Below are 13,458 nucleotides of genomic sequence, written 5' to 3' on the forward strand. Positions count from 1 at the left end.
AAAATGACTGTTGGACAGGTTTAAGTTATATAGGGAGACAATACAGCCAAGTGGAGGTAAAGAGCAGGTCTACAACTAGAATATAAAGTGGTTGTGGATAAAGAAAAGGGGAGTGGTCTCTGAAGTTATAATCCTAGTGGATTGTAAATTTTTTTTTCTTTCAGACAGGGTCTCACTCTGTCACCCAGGCTGCAATACAGCGGCATCAGCTCACTGCAGCATCTGCCTCCCGGGTTCAAGTGATTCTCCTGCCTCAGCCTCCCTAGTAGCTGGGATTACAGGCATGAGCCACCATGTCCGGCTAATTTTCTGTATTTTTAATGGAGACAGGGTTTCACCATGTTGCCCAGGCTGGTGTTGAACTCCTGACCTCAAGTGATCCACCTGCTTTGGCCTCCCAAAGTGTTGGGATTACAGGCCACCACACCTGGCCTAGCACTTTTCAATTGATGACTCTGTTTTCAGTTTCTTTGTGGCTAGCTGAAGTGCAGATGAAGGTTTTAGGAGTTTTTGAAGGTCAGGGTGTAGAAAGTTCTTCAGCATCTTTGTTGAAATCGTTGAGAATAATGTCTGAATTTGGGACCAAGTAGAATTGAAGTCATTGGGTAAAATAGGAGGATATTCTGGAAGTTGGTAGATGTTTCAGAAGGAATGGTTTTAGTGAGTAATGTGATTCCCAAGCGATTTTTTAGTGATAGGATAACAGGGAGTGGCCCTGGGGAGCAAGAAGCAGCAAGTCATTTTTTATCAAGCTGAAGGAGTAGGAGAATGATATAGCTAGTCATGAGAGAAGCAGATTGTCCAGAAAAAGCCAGGTAAGATGAGACAGATGGTCACAATAATTGGGCAAGAGTTGATAGTGATTGGAATCGTTGAGCCATGAGAATTGAGAAAAATAGCTAGATTTGTTACATTTACCAGTTCTCTTATTTTTTTTTTTTTTTCTTTTTGAGACAGGGTCTTCTCTGTTACCCAGGCTAGAGTGCAGTGGTCCAGTCATGGCTCACTGCAGCCTTGCCTCCTGGGCTGAAGCAATTCTCCTGCCTCAGCCTCCTGAGTAGTTGGGATTACGTATGTGTACCACCATATCCGACTTTTCTTTTATATATATATATATATATTTTTTTTTTCTTAATTTTTAAATTTTTATTTATTTATTTTTTTTAAAGAGATGTGGTCTTCCTGTGTTGCCCAGGCTGGTCTTAAACTTCTGGTCTCAAGTGATCTTCCCTCCTTGGCCTCCCAACAATTTGTTTATAAAATAAATAATACTTGCAAAATCATAACCATTCATTTGTAATATACTTATATGAATTTAGCTGAAAGATATTTGTGGGTTAGAAATGAGACATTGGAAACAAAAGATGAGGTGGAGGTGTATTAAAGATAAAGTAAGCCGAATGTGATGGCTCACACCTGTAATCCCAGCGATTTGGGAGGCAGGAGCAGGAAGATCACTTGAACTCAGGAGTTCGAGACCAGCCTGGGCAACATAGGGAAACCCTGTCTCTACATAAAAATAAAAAATTAGCTGGGTATGGTGGTGCACACCTGTAGTTGCAGTTACTCAGGAGGCTGAGGTGGGAGAATCACTTGAGCCCTGAAAGTCAAGGCTTCAATGAGCCATGATTGAAACACTGCACTCAGTCTGGGCAACAGAGTGAGACCCTTTCTAAAAAAAGAGAAAAGATGAAGGTAAAAGACAAAAGATGTTCTATTGTTGGGTGACAGTAGAACATGGACAAGCTGATAGGATCTAGTAAATAGATGGACTGGAAATGAATGAGAAGGTTGAAGTTGTAGGCATAAGAGAGGAGGGAGTAGCTTGCAGCAGAGAAAATATGGAGAGAACATATGGAAAGGGGTTTAAACAGGCCATGGTTTGTAGGGGTGAGGATATTGACAAGCATCATTAAGTGTAATATTTTTATTAAACTGGGAAGTAGGGAACCCTCATATTCCCTGGGCTTTTGCAGCCCAGGTCCAATTGTGCCAGCTGCACGAGCGGGACTGTGCTGGCGGTGCATTCAGCAGCTGGTGGAGCAGCGGCGTGGAGCTGCGTGGTGGCGGGTGGGCTGCCGCCCGCCTGGGTCCGTGTGCTCTTGGCCCATGGCAGGGCAGGCAGGTGGGCGCTCCCTGAAGTGAGCAGGAAATAACTGATGTCAGGAACCTATTCTTTCTCTGTGCAAATAAGAACAGTCTATGCCACCCATGATAAAAAGGTGGCAGTATGTCATGCCAGCTTTTAAAAAAATATTGTCAATGATAGAGACCTTGAGATCTCTATTTGTGTGCTTCAAATCCACATCATGTTTTCTGTTGGCAAAAACTTGCATAGGTATAGAGATTCGGGTAAAATGTGGAAGAATGGGGCACATGGTAAGAATGAGATGTCCTAAGGGAACTAAAGTGGACTCTACTTTCTTTTTTGTCTATAATAACTTTAATAATCCTGAAGTGCTGGGATTATAGACATAAGCCACTGTGCATGGCCCCTATCAGAGTTTTTGATGTTCATGGTTCAGAGAGAGAGCGCGCATGTTTAATGTAGAAACATGAAATGGCAGTAAGAAAAATATGCCAAGGCACAAAATATGTAGTATTGGTGTTCCATCCTAGTGTAGCTTTGCTTCAGGATTAGTTCCAGGATTTAGCCCTGGGCTTTCATCACTTTCTTCCTGCCTTAACTTCTACATCTATTTAGCCACCAAATATAATAATGAAAGATCTCTGGAGACTCAGAGTGTTGAAGGCCTGAAGAGGGCCCAGGGTTCTCACTTTGCTCAACTCATGAAACTTGGCTGTACCATCATGTAGCAGCCCTGCCTCATTCAGTCTAGAGTTGTTTTTAGGACATGCCTCATACTGGACCTTGTTGAGGGAGAGCATATTCTGAATATTTGGGTGGATTGTGTGGGTTAGGCAAATGATGAGTATCTTAAAGAAGGTGATGGGAAGGATTATAGTAGACATGGAGAGAAGTGTGTTTTAAATGATAACTATATTAATTCAACATAGATAAATGTCTTCACAATACAGGGGTTTGACCTTTGAACATCTGGGGTGGCATGGAGAAGTTTCCCTGTAAAATTGAGAAGAGCCAGTATCCAAGAGATTAGAATGAAGTGCACGCTTGGTGTTCTGCAGGCCCCTGTATATTTGTGCTTGTCATATGTACACACCTGTATATGTAGATACATATAATATTAGAATTTATTTGATTAGATTATATAATTAGTCTTAAGGGAAGTGGGACTACTAGTCCAACTAGTTTTGAGTTATGAATGATTTAAATGAATTGTTACAGAATATTTGGAAAGATCGTTTTCAAGGTTTTGGGGACAGGCCTAGGAAATAGATTTTTCTGTAACTGTGGGGGCTTCTGGAATAGATGCACAAACTTTGATGGTAGTTTGGGGCAAATTTGTGTAAGTTGGAGAGTGTTAGCTTCGAAGAAATGAGAACAGACAATAAAAATGCAGTGTTTGAGAAAGTTATTTATGAATCGATTTGGTAGGAGCTGATAAAAATTATAAAAGTTGTAGAGAGATTTTGAATAGCTAAGTGGGAGATATAATGGAAGTGATTTATGAAGCTTTTCTTTTTCTTTTTCTTTTTTGAGATGGCATCTTGCTCTGTTGCCCAGAGTGGAGTGCAGTGAGGAGATCATACCTCACTGCAACCTTTGCCTTTTGGGTTCAAGTGATTCTCCTGCCTCAGCCTCCTGAATAACTGGTATTACAGGTACCCACCACCACACCCGGCTAATTTTTTGTATTTGTAGTAAAGATGAGGTTTCATCATTTTGGATAGGCTGGTCTCGAACTCCTGACTTCAAGTGATCCACTCACCTCAGCCTCCCAAAGTCCTGGGATTACAGGCGTGAGTTCCCGCGCTTGTTGATTTATGAAGCTTGTTACTACAAGTATTAGAAAAGTAAAATGGAAAGATGGTTTACAGAAGATTTCTTTTGGGAACAATACAAAACAGCAAGGCAAGGAAAAACTAAAATGAATAAATTACGGTGTGGAAAAGTTAGAGAGTAAGAGGAAGGATTAAGGCAGAGTCTACTGAAAGATTTCTTACTGTCAGGCTGTGTGATAATACAAAGCTGTGTTCTGTGGTGCTTTGTTGGATACTATTGATAACTGGTTCTTTAAGGAAAGGGATTTAAACAAGCCATGGTTTGTAGGGGTGAGGATATTGACAAGCATCATTAAATGTAATATTTTTATTAAAGAAACTTGGAAGTAGGGAGCCCTGATATTCCCTGGGCTTTTGCAACCCGGGCCCTATTGGGCCAGCTTCGCGGGCGGGACTGTGCTGGCTGTGCGCTTGGCGGCTGTGGAGCAGCGGCGTGGAGCTGCGTGGTGGCGGGTGGGCTGCCGCCCAGCTGGGTCTGTGCGCTCTGGGCCCGTGGATGGGCGAGTGGGCGCTCCCTGAAGTAAGCAGGCCCTGGGGCAGGAAGGACGGGCTTTGCCCACCGTCTGGCGAACCCTGCACGCGTCCTTTTGGGGTGTGTTTGTGTGTCCCGCGCGAGTGTGCCCTGCGCGAGTGTGCCCGTGTGCAGGGAGCAGCACCTTCCATGACTTCCTTTTGTGTGTACGTGCATGCGTGCGTGTATTTGTGCGCGTGCGCCCATCTGCAGAGAGGAGGCGGAGGGGCGCGGAGAAGGTGGCGCACTTGGGGCCTCGGCGGGGGCGGGGACGGGGACGGGGACGTCTGCGGCGGCCAGACCTCCCAGACACCGCGCCTTCTGGGTCTGCCCCGCTGGCGTAGTCAGGGCTCCTTCCCTCAGCGGGATGGGAAACTCTGTGAGTGGCTTCTCTGCAGCCATTAACAAGTGTACGCCAGATAGTGGGGACGGGGGGGCAGCCGAAGGCTGATAATGGACACCCGGTTTTCCTCTTACTCCTCTTTTATAAATCTTCTGTTGAACTGCATTGTGTTTACAGTTTCATGTCTGTGAAAAGTTCAGCAGGTAACTTGCTTTACTAGACAGCTTTTTACTGGGTATTAAGAGCAAAAAATGTACACCTGTATCCTTATATTTAAAACCCCTGCCTGTCTAGTGATAAGAGCAATCCTAAGGCCTTTCCAGAATTGGGCTGGGGGGCAAACTTTTGCTCTCCAGACTTTGTGAAACACCTTTTATGATGCCAGGAAAGAACTACTTGTGCAGTAGACTGAAAGCTAGAGTTGGAAATGCAAAAGTTGAAGCTCTTTCCAACAGCTTGAATTCAAAACAGCTTTTTGTTTTACATAATAATTGTGATTTGTTGAGTTTACATGAAGAATTTTGCAAAATTAGGCAGGGTGTGATTAAAAAAGAGCGTTTCTTAATTTTATAGAGGGCAGTGGTAAAGGCACCACTCAGTTTGGAAATTTCAAGGATGTTAAAATGTTGCTATAAATAAAATCCTATTCAGATTTTTAGATTTAATAAATCTAAAAATATGTTTGCAGTTGTCCTTTGGGTGCAGGAGCGAGTCCTGGGTTTCTCTGTGCTTGTTTCTGGGCAGATTTTCAGTATTGTTAGCATGATACAGGTATAGAACCTTAACCTGACTGAATAATTTGCTTGAGATTACCAGTCTGTTTTAGAGCTGGGAATAGACTCTGGGTTTCTCATGCCCAGTCTGGTGACCAATCCAAGAATAGACTAAGGAAACTGGGTATTTGTCTGTTTGGTGGAAAATATGGCTGAGCCAAAAAGTGAACGTGTGAACGTTTACTTTTCTGTTATAACATTTAAATGTAATTTCTCCCCACTGGATTTTTTTGGCCTTTCTTTAAAAACAGAGGACTTGAGGATATTCCACAGTGTTACTTCTAGTGAGATTCATACCACATTTACATTTTATTACAACAGGTAGATGCTTACGGTATTTAACTGGGGGAAGATATGTTTTTCATGCGAGTGTTCTCAGTGGTTAGAATAGGGAGTAACTTTAGCACTTTTAGCCTCCTTGAAATGCTAAGAGGAATTAAGTTAATGTCGTTAATCTCTGTTAAAAACCTTTGGACCTCTTTATTGAGGATTCTCTACAAGGCATGGATGGAATACCTACGGATTTCCCCATAGCTTATATACTTTTATTCTCATTGTTACTGCATTAGCCACACAATAATATTTAATTGTTTTCACTAGGCCTCATACAAGAGGGTACCTTTTTTTAGTATGTGAGTTGCAATTTTTTTTTTTAGAGACTGGGGTCTCACTGTGTTGAGCAGGCTGGTCTCGAACTCCTGGCCTCAAGCTATCCTCCTGCCTTGGCCTCCCAAAGTGCTGGGATTACAAGTGTGAGCCACTGTGCCCAGCCTGACCTTTTGTTTTGCTGGAAAACATTCCTATCCTTTCTTATGCCTTTCCTCCTATATTACAAAACAAAAACAGTCTTCTTCCTTTTTCCCTTCTCCAAAAAACCCTGGACATTTTTAATCGAATGCAGTCGTTCTCAAACCAGAGGTGATTTTGTGGAATGTCTGGGGACATTTTTGTTCAGCATGCTGGGGGGGTTCCACTGGCATCTAGTGGGTAGATAAACCTCCTACAATGCATGTGACAGTCCCCATGATAAAGAAATTATCCAGTGCAAAATGTCAGTAGTGCTGATGTTGACAAAACCCTGATCTGATGTATTGAGAATAACATTCTCCCAAATGGTTTAAACCTGTGAAAGTTATTTGTAATGTAATTGATACTGCTATATCATGTATATTATAAATCTTTTTCCAATGTTGTCATTAGAATGATCATGGGTCAAAGGTTATGAAGTATATATTAGAACATTAGAACACAGGATTGTGGAGCTGGAAGGTTAACAAGTGTAACTCCTTCAGTGTGTAGATGAAGAAATTGAGTTTTGGAGAGATAGTGACTTACCCAAGGTTGGACAGATAATGCAGAGCTCAGGTGTCTTTTTACTTCTACTTCTTAGTTTAAATCATTGCTGAGGGAAAGGGTGTGGCATCACTTTTGCTTCATACAGATAAATTTAATCAAATTACAATTTTAAATAATCGCGTTGTGAGAAATACTCTCTTTCAATGAATTACTTTTTCAGATTCACACATATTTTTGAATTCTTCAGCATGGTATTGTTACCACTATAAACTTTTCAGTGGCTGCTTTTTAAGAAAATGTCTGAAAAATGTAAAAAGACTACATACACTTTTTAAAACAAAACAGTTAAAGTTAGTTAGCTTAGGCAAAATTTTGAATGCAAACTCAACCAGAATTACTGAAACATCTTAGGATATCTTGAACTTGACACATTTGTTCTGTTGTGTGAGGATCACTAAAGTGGTGAATTATTGTGCTGATTGTAAATGTGTTATAGCAAGGCCCCTTAGTTAATTTTAGAAAAAGATACTGAAACCTTCAGGTGAAATGTAATTGGGGAAATATTAATTGGATATTTAGATGAAATATTTTCAGATTGCTTAAGCAGTGTATTGTCAGAAGAAGTATCAATGGGGTTCTTTTTTAAATTAATTTTTTAAAAAATTGGGCAACACTTAATTCCATAAAATAGAATAAGTGTTCCCTCAATGGGGTTCTTTTATATTTAATTTTTTTTCCTAAAGAAAAAAAAAGCAAAAAAAGTGAACTAAGTTTTCCAGGCTCTGCATGTCTGAGTGTGATTTGTATGGCCCCAGGAGCAGTGGACATCTCCAAAAAGACAATAAGAGCAAAGATTTCCTTAAAAATTTATATTCAACATTTAAATTTTTAAAAATTTTGAAATTTAAAATTTAAATTTTATGTAAAAAATTTATTTAATAGAAAAAACTTAAAATGCATATTAGCATAAAGAAAAATGGAATCAAGAGAAACTGCTTTTAATATGGCTTTCTTATATTTCTATTAACCTTTTATTATGGAAAAACTGAATGAAAAATAGAATATTATGAACTCTCATATAGCAATTAATGGCTAAGCTTATGTCATCTATACCTCCACCTTACCCCTCTCTCCTCTCTCTTTTTTAGTTTTTATATAGAGATGGGGTCTTGCTGTATTGCCCAGGCTGTTCCAAACTCCTAGGCTCACATGATCTTCCCGCCTTGGCCTCCCAAAGTGCTGGGATTGCAAGCATGAACCACTGAACCTGGCCTCACATGTTAATTTTTTTTTTTTTTAAACTTTATTCTGGGCCATGCACAGTGGCTCATGCCTGTAATCCTTACAGTATGGGAGACCAAGGCAGGTGAATCTCTTGAACTCGGAGTTCAAGAACAGCCTGGGAAATATGGCGAAACGGTAGAATTAGTACAGAGTCCTGTGTACCCTTCACCTAGACATCTTAATAAAGTTCTAGTAAGACATCAAAACTAGGAAATTGGCATTGGTATATTACTGCTAACCACACTACAGAATTTGTCATTTTCACTGTTTTTTAACCCTGCACTCATTTTTGTGTGTTTACAGTTCAAGCAGTTTTATCCCATATATAAATTCATGTAACTACCACCAAGACCAAGGTCCAGAACTATTGCATCATCACAAAGGAAACTCCTCTTGCTATCCCTTTATATTCCCATCCCATTCCAACACTCCTTGTACCCTGGCAAACTGTTTACTATCCATAGTTTCGTTCTTTCCAGAATGATGTACTTTGTTTATGTATGTATGCTTTGTGTACATACTTTGTTTAGCCATTCACTTGTTGAAGAACTTTTAGTATGTTGCAGTATTTTGTTATGAATAAAGAGGTTATGAACATTTGTGTACAGGGTTTTTTGTAAACAAAAGTTTTCGTTTCTCTGAGGTAAGTGCCCAAAAGTGGGATTGCTGGGTTGTATGGCAAGTACATGTTTAGTTACTTAAGAAACTTCCAAACTGTCCAAAAATCAATTGAACATACTTGTGTTGGTCTGTTTTGGGGTTCTCTGTTCTCTTCCATTGATGTGTGTGTCTGTCTTCCCTCCAGTACCACGCTGTCTTGATTATTATGGCTTTATAGTAAGTCTTATTGAGTAGAGTGCCTCCTCTCACTTCATTCTTCTCTGTCAAGATTGTTTTAGCTCCTCTGGTTTTGTTGCCTTTCCATATACATTTTAGAATAATCACATCTGTATCTACACAAAAATCTTGCTGGGAGTTTGATAGGAATTGAATAAACCTATAGTTGAATTCGAGAAGATTTTTTTTTTTTAATTGTATAGAGGTCCTTCAGTCCATGACCACAGGATAGTTCTCCATTTACTTAGATCTTCCATATTATTTTTGAAGCAAATTCCAGCCATCATATAGTTTTTCTTAAACAGTGTTATTGAGGTATAACTTGTATACCATACAATTCACCCACTTAAGCTGTACAGTTCAGTTGTTTTCAGTGTATTTACACAGTCGTACAGCCATCACCATAATCAATTTTAGAACATTTTCATCACCCTAAAAAGAAACTACCCATTAGCAGTCAATTTCCATTCCCTGTTCCTCCCGGTCCCTGGCAACTACTAGTCTACTTTCAGTCTCTAGGACTTTGCCTGGACATTTCATATGAATGGAATCGTAAAGTAGATGGTCTTTTATGTCTGGCGTCTTTTACTTAGTGTAATGTTACATGATGTAGCATGTGTCAGCAGTTGATTCCTTTTTATTGCTGAATAGTAGTCTATTATATGGGCTTACCACATTTTTTCTGTATCCATTCATCAGTTGTTGGGTTGTTTCCACTTTTTTTCTTTTTGGCCATTATGAGTAATGCTGCTGTGAACGTCCATGTGCAAGTTTTTATGTGAACATTTGTTTTAATTTCTTTTGTGTATATGTGTATCTAGGAGTGAAAAATTGCTGAGTCGTGTGGTACCTCTGTTTAACCATTTGAGTAACTTCCAGACTATGTTTCAAAACAGCTTTACCATTTTACATTTCTATCAGCAGTATATGAGGGTTCCAGTTTCCCCATATCCTCGATAACACTTCTTAGTGGCTTTTTGATTATAGCTATACTGGTGGGTGTGAAGCAGTATTTCATGGTTTGATTAGCATGTCTCTGTTGGCTAATGCTGTGGAGCATCATTTCTTCTGCTTGTTGGCCATTTGTATGTATTTTTTGGAGAAATGTCTTCAGATCTTTTGCCTGTTTTTTAGTTGGGTTGTCTTTTTATTGTTGGGTTTTAAGAGTTCTTTGTATGTTCTGGATATTAGACTTACAGTTAAATGATTTGCAGATATCTTCTCCAATTCTGTGGGTTGTTTTCACTTTCTTGATAGTGTCTTTTGAAGCATAACAGTTAAAATTTTCTTATTGTAATAAAAAATACATAACATGAGATCTACCCTTTTAACAAATTTCTAAGTGTGTAATACAGTATTGTTAACTATAAGCACAATGTTGTACAGCAGATCTCTAGAACGTTTTCATTTTGGATAGCTTAAACAACACCCATTGAATAGCAGCTGCTCATTTTTTTTTTTTGAAACATGGTCTCACTCTGTGGCCCAGGTCAGCGTGCAGTGGCGCAGTAACGGATTGCAGTCTCAACCTCCTGGGCTTAAACGAGCCTCTGACCTCAGCCTTCTGAGTAGCTAGGACTACAGGCGCTTGCCACCACGCCTGGCTAATTTTAAAATTTTCTATTATTTTTGTAGAGACTGGGTCTCATTCTGTTGCCCAGGCTAGAGTGGAGTGGTGCGATCACAGCTCACTGTAGTCTTGACCTCTTGGCCTCAAGCGATCCTCCCACCTTGGTCACTCAAAGTGCTGGGATTACAGGTGTGGACCACCACACCCAGCCTCAACTCCTCATTTCTACCTCCCGTCATCCCCTGGCAACCATTGTTTTACTTTCTGCTCCTATGAGATTGACTACTTTATCTTAGATCCCTCATAAAAGTGGAATCATACAGTATTTGGCCTCCTGTGACTGGCTTGTTTCACTTATGTTCTTAAGGTTCATCCGTGTTGTCAACGTTACAGAATTTCCTTCTTTTAGGATGAATAATGTTCCATTGTGTGTATGTATACACATATGGACCGCTGCCAGTCCGAGGCCTGTTACAGATTGGGCTGCGCAGCAGGAAGTGAGCGGCAGGTCAGTGAGCATTACTGCCTGAGCTCTGCCTAGTGTCAAATCAGCAGTGGTGTCAGATTCTCTTAGATTCTCTTGGGAGCATGAAGCCTATTGTTAACAGCGGAATCTATTTTACATGCTCCTTTTGAGAATCTAATGCCTGATGATCTAAGGTAGAACAGTTTCATCCTGAAACCATCCCTGATCCATTGAAAAAATGTCTTCCATGAAACCAGTCCCTGGTGCTAAAAAGGTTGGGGACCACTGCTGTAGTGGACATAAGTGTGAATATTTCCTCAGAAATCCATGGTGGTGGCTCACGCCTGTTATCCTAGCACCTGGGGAAGCTGAGGCCAGGGCGGGCGGGTCATTTGAGGTCAGGAGTTTCCTGCGTGGCCACCATGGTGAAACCCCATCTCTAATAAAAATACAAAAAAATTAGCTGGGCCTGGTGACGCATGCCTGTAGTCTCAGCTACTTGGGAGTCTGAGGTGGGAGAGTCACTTGAACCAGGGAGATGGAGGTTGCAGTAAGCCGAGATTGTGCCACGCCACTGCATCACTGGGTGACAGAGTGAGACTCTATCTCAAAAAAACAAAAAACAAAACAAAACCCAAAACCCATTATCAATTCTTTTGGATAAATATGCAGAAGTGGGATTTCTGGAACGTATAGTAGTTCTTTTTTTAGTTTTGTGAGGAACCTCTGAACTTTAAAAAAAAAAAAAGTGTCTGCACCATTTTACGTTCCTATGAACAGTACGCAGGGTTTACACTTTCCCCATCCTTGCCAATACTTGTTATTTTTATTTTTGGATAATGGTTGTTCATACAAGTTCATGTATCTTTTTGGTATAATGATTTCTTTCTTTTGGATATACACCCAGTAATGGGATTTTGGGGTCGAATAGTAGCTCTGTTTTAAGTTTGTTTGGTTTTTGAGACAGGGTCTGGCTCTGTCATCTGAGCTGTAGTGCAGTTGGTGAGATCATAGCTCACTGCAGCCTCAAACTCCTGGACTCAAGTGATCCGCCCGCCTCAGCCTCCCAAAGTGCTGGGATTACAGGTGTAAACCACCACATCTCGCCTGTTTTAAGTTTTTTGAGAAATCTCCAAACTGTTTTCCACAGTGGCTGAACTAATTTACATTTCCGCCAGCAATATTTAAGTGTTCCGTTTTCTTCACAGCCTCACCAATGTCTGTTAGTTTTTGATTTTTAATAATAGCCATTCTTACTGGTGTGAGATGGTAGCTCATTGTGGTTTTGATTTGCATATTCCTGATGATTACTGATGGTGAGCATCTGCTTATATACCTGTTGGCCTTTTGTATGTTGTCTTTGAATAAATATTTTTTCAGGTCCTTTGCCCATTTAAAATGCAGGCTATTTGTTATTTTTTGCTATTGAGTTGTAGGAGTTCCTTATATATTGTGGATTTTAGCCCCTTAGCAGATGTGTAGTTGCAAATATTTTTTCCCATTCCGTAAGTTGCCTGGTTGCTCTGTTGATTGATCTCTTTGCTCTGTAGAAGCTTTTTAGCTTGATGTAACCTCACTTGTCTGTTTTTACGCTTGTTGCCCATGCTTTTGGTGTCAAATCCTAGAAATCATAGCTGTGTCATGAACCTTTTCTTCCATGTTTTTTCTAGGAGTTTTACAGTTTCAGCTCTTATTAAAGTTTCTAATCTATTTTGAGTTGGCTTTTATGTATGGTGTAAAATGAGGGTCAAACTTCAATTCTTTTTCATATAGCTGCCCAGATTTCCCAGTACCATTTATTGAAGTGACTGTTCTTTTCCCGTTGTAGATTCTTGGCACCTTTCTTGAAGATCAATTGCCTCTGTATGCCTGGGTTTATTTCTGGGCTTTCTGTTCTGTTCCATTGGTCTGTATGTCTTGTTTTTATGCCAGTACCATACTGTTTTAATATGTTTTGAAATCAGGAAGTGTGAGGCCTTTAACTTTGTTGTTCTTTTTCAAGATTGTTTTGGCTACACTCGGGGGCTTTTGTGGTTCTCTTTGGGTTTTAGGATTGTTTTTGTGTTCCTGTAAAAAATGCCATTGGGATTTTCATTGAGATTTATTGAATCTGTACATCACTGTGAGTAGTGTGGACATTTTAACATTAAGTCTTCTAATCCATGAACATGGGATATGTTTCCATTTATTTGTGTCTTTAATTTCTTTCATCAGTGTTTTGTAGTTTTCAGTGTGTACAAGTCTTTTGCCTCCTTAGTTAAGTTTATTTTTAAGTATTCTTTTTGATGCTATTGCTGTTGTATAGCTTTTTTTTTTTTTTTTAATTGAGACGGGGTCTTGCTTTTTTGCCTGGGCTGAAGTGCAGTGGTGCTATCACAGCTCACTGCAGCCTTGACCTCTCAGGCCTGAGTGATTCTCCTGTCTTAGCCTTCTGACTAGCTGGGACTACAGGTA

The 13,458-nt window shown here is 40.1% G+C and overlaps 1 protein-coding gene across 13 annotated transcripts in view; it reads left to right on the forward strand.

Annotated features, from left to right (window-relative positions):
- Positions 1–13,458, forward strand: part of LOC105470250 (zinc finger protein 148) — a 141,623-nt gene that overhangs the window by 13,569 nt on the left and 114,596 nt on the right. The window contains exon 1 of one of the 13 annotated variants that reach the window (XM_071092334.1): positions 4,962–4,981. The exons of 10 other annotated variants lie outside the window; for them this stretch is intronic. The gene's annotated coding sequence lies outside the window, so the exon portion shown is untranslated. Of the gene's footprint in view, positions 1–4,961; positions 4,982–5,012; positions 6,917–13,327; positions 13,456–13,458 lie in introns of those variants that run through there. 2 more of the 13 variants (XM_071092333.1, XM_071092332.1) reach the window with 2 other exon arrangements.

Source organism: Macaca nemestrina, chromosome 2, assembly GCF_043159975.1.
Source record: "Macaca nemestrina isolate mMacNem1 chromosome 2, mMacNem.hap1, whole genome shotgun sequence".
NCBI classification, from domain to species: domain Eukaryota; kingdom Metazoa; phylum Chordata; class Mammalia; order Primates; family Cercopithecidae; genus Macaca; species Macaca nemestrina.